At 38.4% G+C, this 10427-nt stretch overlaps 1 long non-coding RNA gene across 1 annotated transcript; it reads right to left on the reverse strand.

Annotated features, from left to right (window-relative positions):
* Positions 1-506: 506 nt before the first annotated feature.
* On the reverse strand, positions 507-2818 carry LOC139186815 (uncharacterized). Its single transcript, XR_011570421.1, has 3 exons — positions 2682-2818; positions 2128-2435; positions 507-726 (listed from the first exon to the last, which is right to left on the reverse strand). It is a non-coding gene; the product is annotated as an uncharacterized lncRNA (long non-coding RNA).
* Between the last annotated feature and the right edge of the window lie 7609 nt (positions 2819-10427).

Raw genomic sequence — 10427 nt, forward strand, 5'->3', positions numbered from 1 at the left:
AGTGAAGTTCTGTGGGCTGCAAGTTGGGAGGAGGTGCAAACAATCAAGAGCAGGAACCCTGCGTGGTCAAAGAGGTCACGTCAGGAAATGGGTGTGTGTAAATACAAGCTTGGGCAGAGTTCACTGACAAGCCTGAGATTCGGTTCAATAACATGTCACTGAGTTCCTCTGGTGGGGCTCTGAGCCAAGTGCTTGCATCTTCCTGACATGTGTGGGAACGTTTTACTGAGAAAGTGAGCTCTAAATGTGGAACCAATGCCTGGGCAAGTGTATGGTTCTCCATGTACAGATAAGAATAAAGTGGAGAATTATGTTCTCAAAGATAAGCTGAGGCTTTATCAAGTTACAATGAGAGATGAACTCTGAGCTGGTATCTGATTGCTATGTAATGAGAAGCTATATAAAATATACAAATATATTTTTCTTCATAGAATTAAAGAATCAGACTCAATAACCATTAATTGAGCCACTATCAAATTGGAAAAGGAATTTAATTCTTCCAGCAGTCCTTTGCAATAACTCTAATTTCCCCCATGCTACTGGCAAGGGGTGGGGAACAGCCCCACACCCTGGACACGCTCTAGAAAGAGGCAGCGCAGGTGTGTGGATGCAGGTTGTCTGACAACAGATCCTGGGGTCATCTCTCGAGACACGAACTCCTGCTCAGCACAATGGCAGCATGTTGGGAGACAGCTGGGGAAGAGTCCAGAGCAGCGATGGTTACGCCTGGTTAGGAGCATAAGTTAGAATCTCATTGTCACTTCTTTCTGGCCCAGGGAGTTTGGGTTAGTAATTGTATCTTCCTAAGCCTCAGGTTCCGCATCTCTAAAATGGGGCTAATATTAAAACCTACCTCTCAGGGTTGTTTCAGGACTAAATTAGCTTCTTAAGTCAAGGGTCTGAAGTTATGCCTGGTACTCTTAGCACTCAACAATGCGAGCTAGCTTTCATCATCTCAGAGGAGAGAATTTAGCACGTAGGGTGCTCTTTTTAAGCTCAGTCATATTGGACGGAGGGCTGGGCTCTATGTGCCGCTGCCCTCGAGACAAGGTGCTCCTTGCTCTCGGGCCCTCTCCATGGACAATGAGCACCCCAGTCACCCTCATTAAAACATACATTTCCCGTGTCTGCAGCCAGGGACAGAAATGCCAGGGGGGTATGAGTGACAGTCAGCAGCGCTTGCTGACAACCTGAAATTTCCTGTTGGAGAACATTGAGGCTTCCAGCTATAGAGCCTCACGTTGGAGTCAAAGTGCTGCCTTTTTAACATAATCTCCGCCCTCCTGTCCCTTTTAGATGTCTGAGTAGGATGATTCACATAAATATCCCACACACCATCTCAGAACATTTAAATGTGAACTTTGAATGGGGCTCTTATTAAGACAAAATTCATTTCTAATTCAATTTAAATTTTATTTTGCATGCTTTACCCCATCCAACGTCCGGCCTGATAAATTATGTTAAAAAAAAAAGTTAAAAATAAGCGAGTCACGTGATCTTTGAAGTCAGAAAATGCATCAGAAAAGAAAAAAAGGGAAGTGAATTGTTCTAAGTATACCAGAAAGGCCTTATGTGTTCAGAAACTCATTTCTTCTTCTCCAAATCAATGTGCAGTGATCAGCACAGAGAACTATCAGAGAACTGTTGAATATAAAGCACAGAAGATAACGGCAGTGATTACAACAGGCAATTGTGCAGCTGTGGTGTCATCCCCTCCCCCTCAGCCTGATCCCCTCCATCAGATTGGTTGCTATGTTAATATTCTTAGGCTTAAAAGACCAGAATTAATGCCTTCAGTTTTGTCTCTGATGTGTTGGTTTTCTGTCAAAAATTCCTGACAGAATTAACAGCTGATGAATCAGGGTAATTAGAGATAGAGCAGTGCCGCCTTGGAATCACTGACATACCGTCCTCTCCTGCTTGGATGCAGGGCCTTGGCCTAAGAAACCCTCCCTCCTCATTCTTCTACAGGGCAACAATTGTCAGCTATAAATAGGCCATCAGTTATTTTTTTCTTTGGATCATGAATATGGAGGATGATCTTCCTGTGGTCTGATGAACAACAGCAACTACTACAAAGAAAGCAGATGAAATCCAGGGAGGCAACTGGAGGAGGTGTTGCAATACCTGCTAGAAACTGACAACATTTAAATTAAGAAGAATCATAGCATAATCATTTGGTGACTTCTTTCTTTGATGATGATGAAGTGGTTTTCTGTTAATAGAGAGAATCTGTGAAATAAGCAAAGCTCCTCCAGAGAGTGTTCCAGTTCATTCAGCCTTATAGAAAATAAGAGAAGTATGTTGGGAGGTAAGATGACTGAAACACAGGAAGTTGACTGCTGGAGACCTGAAACCTTAGCATTTTCGTGTGGAGTCCCAGACTCTGCCCCTTCGCCACTTGATCTCTGCCTTTTCCTCCTCAGTCTTCACTCCTAAAGAGGAAAGTGGAGGAAGAGAGAAAGAGAAAGCATGATACAAGTGTCTGTGTGCCAATAAAGAGAGCACCTACTTCATGCTCACAAATCATTCATCTAGATGACCTTTCTTTTTTCATCATTTTCTTAGAACAGTTGAGATTTCAGTTTGGCTCCTGTCAGTAGCTGGAATCTTCCTAATCCAAACCTACTTCTGGTTTCTAGTCCCCAGTTGGTTACCCAAATGTCAATTTCTTTACTTACCTGTGAGAAATTCACTTAAATCCTGAAAAGATTTTCAGAAGGATAAAATACTATCATGGAACCCCTGGGAGTTAAGCTGTGATCATGGTGTATATGGGGGTTTCCTGAAGCTCAGTAGGTGAAGGCCATATTCTAGGTTCTCAGACCTGTCTGTACTTCTGAGAGCCCTCTGCTTTGCCATGGGGTCTTTCTGAGGTCATAAAGGATACTGGTAGTTAGGTGTCAGTAGTAAGTGGTCTTCAGAAAGGAGGTGAGCTGGGGAAGCAGGCAGGTGAGGAGCAGATGAAATCAAAGAAGAGACATATGTCCCTTGATTATTTCTTTCTCAGTCTGTGGGGGTTGCTTAGCAAGGAGGGTGGGAAATATTTGGTGTGTTAGGAACAAAGCTGGTGCAATAAATTATGAAACTGGCTGTAGCAAAAATCTGTGAAATACAGTACCCACCCTTAGAAGAATGGCTTCCCTTTGCCCTAGGAAACTGCTTACCATAAAGATGTTGGGTAATACCTATGCTTTACAGCACCCCATGCAGATTTCCAAAACCTCTTCTTCACTATCACAAAGCACCAAGCTCTGTGCGCACTGATTTATAACTGTAGGAGCATTTATAGACATAAATAATTAAATACGTACATAAATTTTTTCTCTAATCTCCCATCTAAAATTTTCACTTTTCTAAAGAGTGGAAAAGATTAATTTTTAATGTTACTGAATTAGTTAGAATAAAACCTAAGAATAGGTACATCTGAACATTTGATAGAATGTATTTCCTTCCTCTCATTAGGACAGTAGTATCTAAGGCCCCTTCCTCATTCAGCTGTTACCCAAGCATTGATAATCCATTAAAGAAAAAGGGCTAAGCCTTGAAAAGCATTAATTGAATTTTCCTCTATTATGACCAACTTAACTGGATCAGAAATATGGTCAAAAATAGAATACATGTCCAACTCTTGATAAATAGAATACATGTCCAACTCTTGATTATCTATGGAAAGGAAAACCATGTCTGATGTGGATCACGCATGGTAATGACTATATGATTCTAAACACTATTTTTATTTGATTTTTAAACACATTGTCTGAATTTTGAGTGCAAGAATAGAATCCATTGTCAGACTGCACTTAGGTTTAAATCAGTGTGACTGGAAGATCTCATTCTAATCCCTTGCACTTATTAACATAATTTAATTTTAGGACCTCAGCCTACTATAGGCTCTTGGTTAGGCTTTGGGGAAAAGTCATAGATGTGTGTTCATATGTGATCATTCAGAATCATTTGGAAATGTAATTTTCCCATACTATTTCCTCTTGTAGTAACATATAACATCCACATGTTTAGACATATTTGAGTAAACTTTTTTTATTAAGTATGGTTTAAAGTATTTTATTTCTTATTTAATTTTATTTTAAAATTTTTGAAGTATAGCTGATTTACAATGTTGTGTTAGCTTCAAGTGTATAGCAAAGTGATTCAGATTCTTTTTCATTTTAGGTTATTATAAGGTATTGAATATAGTTTTCTGTACTTTACAGTAGATCCTTGTTGGTTATCTACTTTATATATATAGTGATGTGTATCTGTTAATACCAAACCCCAAATTTATTCCCCCTTGCCTCCTTTCCCTTTTGGTAACTGTAAGTTTGTTTTCTACGTTTGTGAGTCTGTTTCTATTTTGTAAATAAGTGCATTTGTATCATCTTTTTTTTTTTTTTTTAAGATGCCACATATAGGGAACAGTAGCATCAGAGTCAACATGACAGTGAGTTTTTTTTTTTTATCTTTCCTTCTTGTTTATTTGTTCCAGTTAACTTAGAAACAGTAACTAGGGGTTTAACATTTGGATCCTCAGATGATAGTTCAGGTTTTTTTTTTAAATTTTATTTTATTTTTAAACTTTACAATATTGTATTAGTTTTGCCAAATATCGAAATGAATCCGCCACAGGTATACCTGTGTTCCCCATCCTAAACCCTCCTCCCTCCCCATACCCTCCCTCTGGGTCGTCCCAGTGCACCAGCCCCAAGCATCCAGTATCGTGCATTGAACCTGGATTGGCGACTCGTTTCATACATGATATTATACATGTTTCAATGCCATTCTCCCAAATCTCCCCACCCTCTCTCTCTCCCTCTCCCACAGAGTCCATAAGACTGATCTATACATCAGTGTCTCTTTTGCTGTCTCGTACACAGGGTTATTGTCACCATCTTTCTAAATTCCATATATATGCATTAGTATACTGTATTGGTGTTTTTCTTTCTGGCTTACTTCACTCTGTATAATAGGTTCCAGTTTCATCCATCTCATTAGAACTGATTCAAATGTATACTTTTTAATGGCTGAGTAATACTCCATTGTGTATATGTACCACAGCTTTCTTATCCATTCATCTGCTGATGGGCATCTAGGTTGCTTCCATGTCCTGGCTATTATAAACAGTGCTGCGATGAACATTGGGGTACACGTGTCTCTTTCCCTTCTGGTTTCCTCAGTGTGTATGCCCAGGAGTGGGATTGCTGGATCATAAGGCAGTTCTATTTCCAGTTTTTTAAGGAATCTCCACACTGTTCTCCATAGTGGCTGTACTAGTTTGCATTCCCACCAACAGTGTAAGAGGGTTCCCTTTCCTCCACACCCTCTCCAGCATGCTTGTAGACTTTTGGATCGCAGCCATTCTGACTGGCATGAAATGGTACCTCATAGTGGTTTTGATTTGCATTTCTCTGATAATAAGTGATGTTGAGCATCTTTTCATGTGTTTGTTAGCCATCTGTATGTCTTCCTTGGAGAAATGTCTATTTAGTTCTTTGGCCCATTTTTTGATTGGGTCCTTTATTTTTCTGGAGTTGAGCTGTAGGAGTTGCTTGTATATTTTTGAGATTAGTTGTTTGTCAGTTGCTTCATTTGCTATTATTTTCTCCCATTCTGAAGGCTGTCTTTTCACCTTGCTAATAGTTTCCTTTGTTGTGCATGAGTTTTTTTTTTTAATTTTCCTGTTTATTTTCTTCAAAATCTAAAAGAAAGTGAAACTGGTAAGAATAAAAATAGATATTCCCAAGTATACTTTACCAGACCAATATCGTGACCCAAATTTCTGAACAAAGCAATTTAAATGTATGATAAGAGACCAGTCATTTTACAGAATATTAATTCTACAAAATTTTAGTTAAGAGAATTTGATTAGCCCATGAGCTGTTATTTGAACTGAATTTGAACTAGGTCTTAGAAAAACTGAACTCTAGTAAAACAGCATTGCTGCAAACTGTATCATAATGTGTTCCAAGTATCAGTATCTCCTAGCTGGGACTCAGAGTAGCAATAGAGGCATCAAGAAGCAATTTAAGAAGCAATGTAAGGCCCAGGGCACAGTGAAGGAAAAGAAAATAAATAGCAAGGTAATGGCTGATTATCTCTTCTTAGGATGAAATATTTTTGTTAAAACATCTTTAAAATATCTATTTTTATGAGTGTTTTAACATAGGTCAATTGGGGACAGGTTCATTAAAAAAAAAAAAAACTGGTGAGAGAATTCAAAAGTATTTGGACAAATTTTTCAAAAGAATTTCCCATTAAAACTTATTTAATCTGATGAGACATTTAAAAGCATACTTTTCCCTCTCAGAGTAGCAAACTTTGAAGAGAAAAAAAAAATGTCCTAAAGAATGAAAAAGAAAATTAAAACAAAGAAAATTACTATTTGGTTTATAATGTTATTCACCAAGGTCTTATGATTCCTTAAGTCTATTTTTTAAATGCATGAACATTTATGTATTTTGCTTTAAAATATATGTCAGCTTCACAAATCATTTTATTTTATTTTTTCACAAATCATTTTAAAGCCATTAGGTCTGGAAAATAAATGATTGAGGCTTCAGGAAAAAAAAAATTTTTTTTTCAGATCATTTAGCTGACAATAACAGTCATTTCATGTTATGCCCCAAATCTGACTCAGAGTATGTCTGTGAATTCTTTTCAAGGCCCAGGAATAGAATCTCAAGCAAGGAGATCTTAGCCATAATTTGAACTACCTGGGTTCAAGAGTCAGTAATCTGGATTTACTTTTCTCTCATTCACTTTTTTCCTGGTCTACGGTCTCCACGGTGAATTAAAATGAACACAGGTAGACTAATCCTATATTCCTTTGACTCAAACAGTTCCAGAGGTGATGTATCTCATGGTCTCTGTGAAATCTAATCACAGCAGGGAGAGATCTCCATTCAGAAAAGAAATCTGCTAAGAAAGTAGATAAGCTTCCAATAATTAAAAAGGAAAATCAGGTTAAACAATTTAATGAGGTTTTGTCCTTCTAATTAGTCACATCATTTTATTAAGAGAAAAAAAAATACTCCAGTGAGCCTTCCATGCCATAATAACTCAGATTTGCATGGTGTGCTGCGGTTCACAAAGCTTTCTCACAGATTATCTCATTGTAATTTATATGGTGCCTGCTTATTTTTCTGTCAGATTTTAAACTATGCTGTGATTGTTCATAATCTGCAGTTCGTGACTGGTTATCAACACTACCAAGGCAGTAGAGGGAGCATTATCTTGATGAAATATAACTGAGATTGGTAACGAAAACCCAGAACTCTCGTTAAAATACTTGTCCATCTCTAGCACAGTCTCAGAGCCAACTTCCAAGATGACATCAATGTGAGACTCTACTGTACTTAATTTGATTTTTTTATTATTCAGAGTTACTTTCTGGAAGACAGTAGAATTATTTAAGTTTAGTTTTTTTCTTATCTTTACCACTGTTTGCAGCCTTTCAGATTGAATTCTTACAGGAAAGGTTCCTTGCAGTCAGACAGAAAGAACTGACACAGGGATTTACTTTTGAAATGTTGATAGATTCAGGTAAAATCAAATGGTTCACAGTATGAAAATTGCTATAATTCTTACTTGTACAACTCAAAAAAGCATTTCCTAATCATTTATGTAGATCCAGTTTCACTTCATAATTTCCAGACTGCCACCTGGATGCACTCAGCCTCTTCTGTGACACAGCTGAGCTAGTTTTGAAAGTTCCTCCTTTGTCTCTGGGCTCCTTCCCTTTTATTCCCCCAGGACTTGCCACCTCAAATTATTTCATCTGAAGCTATGTCTGCACATGAATAGAGAAATGGAGAATTAAAGCAATTATACTATTAATTTGAGCAGAAAAAAAAAAAAAAAAAAAAACCTACTTAGCCTGAGTTAACTGGCAATTCCTGGCAGACATCTTTGTCTGTTTCAGTGATCTGGAAGATCGCCTAACTTCTTTTCTGGGCAGGGATGGAGGGGCGTAGATCTCGTTCATGTCACAGGGCTCTGAGCATTCAGTGTCTACACATGATTGCCTCATTTCCTGCTGCCCCAGACTGTATCTATTCTAGGAAGGCTAAGCCATGATAGGAAGGCTGGGTGGTTCTGAGGTATAGTACTTACAGAGATATCCCTGTGAACACTTAGATATTTTAAGTTCTTAACTGATGTTAGGGCCTGTTCCACCAGTCATGATGAGTTGGACTAACTGACATTTTTATTAATTCATTCACTCATTCATTATCTATTGAGTGCTCTGTGCCAGGGCTCCAGATTATAAATATGACAATCTCTAGATGCCAGCACTTTAAGAGTTTGAAGTCACGTTAAAAAGTGGTTACAAACTACTACTAGAAAACATATTGTTTAGTCATCCAGTCCTGTCTGACTCTTTGTGACCCCATGGACTGCAGCACGCCAGGCCTCTCTGTCCCTCACCATCTCCCGAAGTTTGCCCAATTTCATGTCCATTGCACTGGTGATGCCATCCAGCCATCTCAACCTCTCATGCCCTCTTCTCTTGCCCTCAATCTTTCCCAGCATCAGGGACCTTTCCAATGAGTCAGCTGCAAGCATTAGATGACCAAAATACTACAGTTTCAACTTCAGCATCAGTCCTTGCAATGAGTATTCAGGGTTGATTTCTCTTAAGATTGACTGGTTTGATCTCCTTGCTGTCCAAGGGACTCTCAGGAGTCTTCTCCAGCACCACAGGTCAAAGGCATCAATTCTTCAGTGCTCCGCCTTCTTTACAGTCCAGCTGTCACAATCATACATGACCACTGGGAAGACCATAACCTTGACTATATGGATCTTTGTTGGCAGTGTAATGTCTCTGCTTTTTAACACACCATCTAGGTTTGTCATAGCTTTCCTGCCAAGAAGCAAGCATCTTCTGATTTCATGGCTGCAGTCACCAACAGCAGTGATTTTAGAGCCCAAGAAGAGGAAATCTGTCACTACTTCCACCTTTCCCCCATCTATTTGTCATGCAGTAATGGGGCCAGATGGCATGATCTTAGTTTTTTTAATATTTAGTTTTAAGCCTGCTCTCTTACTCTACTCTTTCACCCTCATCAAGAGGCTCTTTAGTTCCTCTTCGCTTTCTGCCATTAGGGTGGTATCATCCACATATCTGAGATTGTTGATGTTTCTCCCACCTATCTTGACTCCAGCTTGTAACTGATCCAGGCTGGCATTTCTCATGATGTACTCAGTGTATAGATTAAGCAAACAGGGTGGCAGCATACAGCGAGAAAACTGCTACTAAAAAAACTAAAAATAGAGCTACCATATGATTCAGCAATCCCACTCCTGGGGATATATTCAGAGAAAACCATAACTTGAAAAGATATGTGCACCCCAATGTTTACTGCAGCACTATATACAATAACCAACACTGGAAACAACCTAAATATCATCAAAAAGGGGTAGATCAGAAGATGTGGTGTATATATACAATAGAATATTATTCAGCCATAAAAAAGGATGAAATAATGCCATTTGCAGCAACATGAATGCACCCAGAGATTTTCATGCCAAGTGAAGTAGGCCAGACAAAGACATATCAGATAATATCACTTACATGTGAAATAAAAATGATACAAATGAACTTATGGAAAAAACAGAAATAGACCCACAGACGTAGAAAACAAAGAGTTACCAAAGGAGAAAGGGTTGGGGAAGGACAAATTAGCAGCTTGGGTTTTAAAAATACACACTACTATATATAAAATAGATAATCAACAAGGACTTACTGTATAGCACAGGGAACTATACTCAATATTTTGTAATAACCTATAAAAGAAAAGAAAAGAAGGAGTTACAAGATGAAGCAACAAGTTTGAACAGTGAGTCCACTGTGGGCAAAAAGACACACCCGCTAAAATTTTGAGAGAGACAGACTCAGAAACCACAAGCAATTTCCCATGAATATACTTTTCATTCTTAACGTTGTTTCATTTTTCTCTTACAATCCTTTAGAATGAGATAAGTCAGCGCGTTGGGTATTCGTTCGCTCCTTCTCAAAGATCTTGGGCCTCTGAGAGTTTTGGGGTAGGCATTTTCAACAGAGAAGGGTTTAGCAGAAGTTGGTCAAATATATCTGCCAAGGGCTCTCCCTGGCAGATGGCAACAGCTGTTTGGGACTGAGTCAAAAAAAGTACAGGAGGAGCCCCTGCAAAATGTCCTTTTTATTACACTAATGGCTTTTTCCCTGAGAGCGGTTTTTCATTGTATCAGTGCATAATTGTTTTTGCTAATGCATTTGCTCAGATCATACAAAAATCTAATTATTCTATGTAATGAATCATTAACAATTTCCATAAATTCATTTCAGTGTTTGCATGCTGGTATTCAGTTTATGCTAATAAACCTGAAATATTCATGCCTGAGGTTGCTGACTATGTTAAAAAAATTTATTTCAGTAAATGTACATTTTA

This window comes from Bos indicus, chromosome 14 (assembly GCF_029378745.1).
Source record: "Bos indicus isolate NIAB-ARS_2022 breed Sahiwal x Tharparkar chromosome 14, NIAB-ARS_B.indTharparkar_mat_pri_1.0, whole genome shotgun sequence".
NCBI lineage: Eukaryota > Metazoa > Chordata > Mammalia > Artiodactyla > Bovidae > Bos > Bos indicus.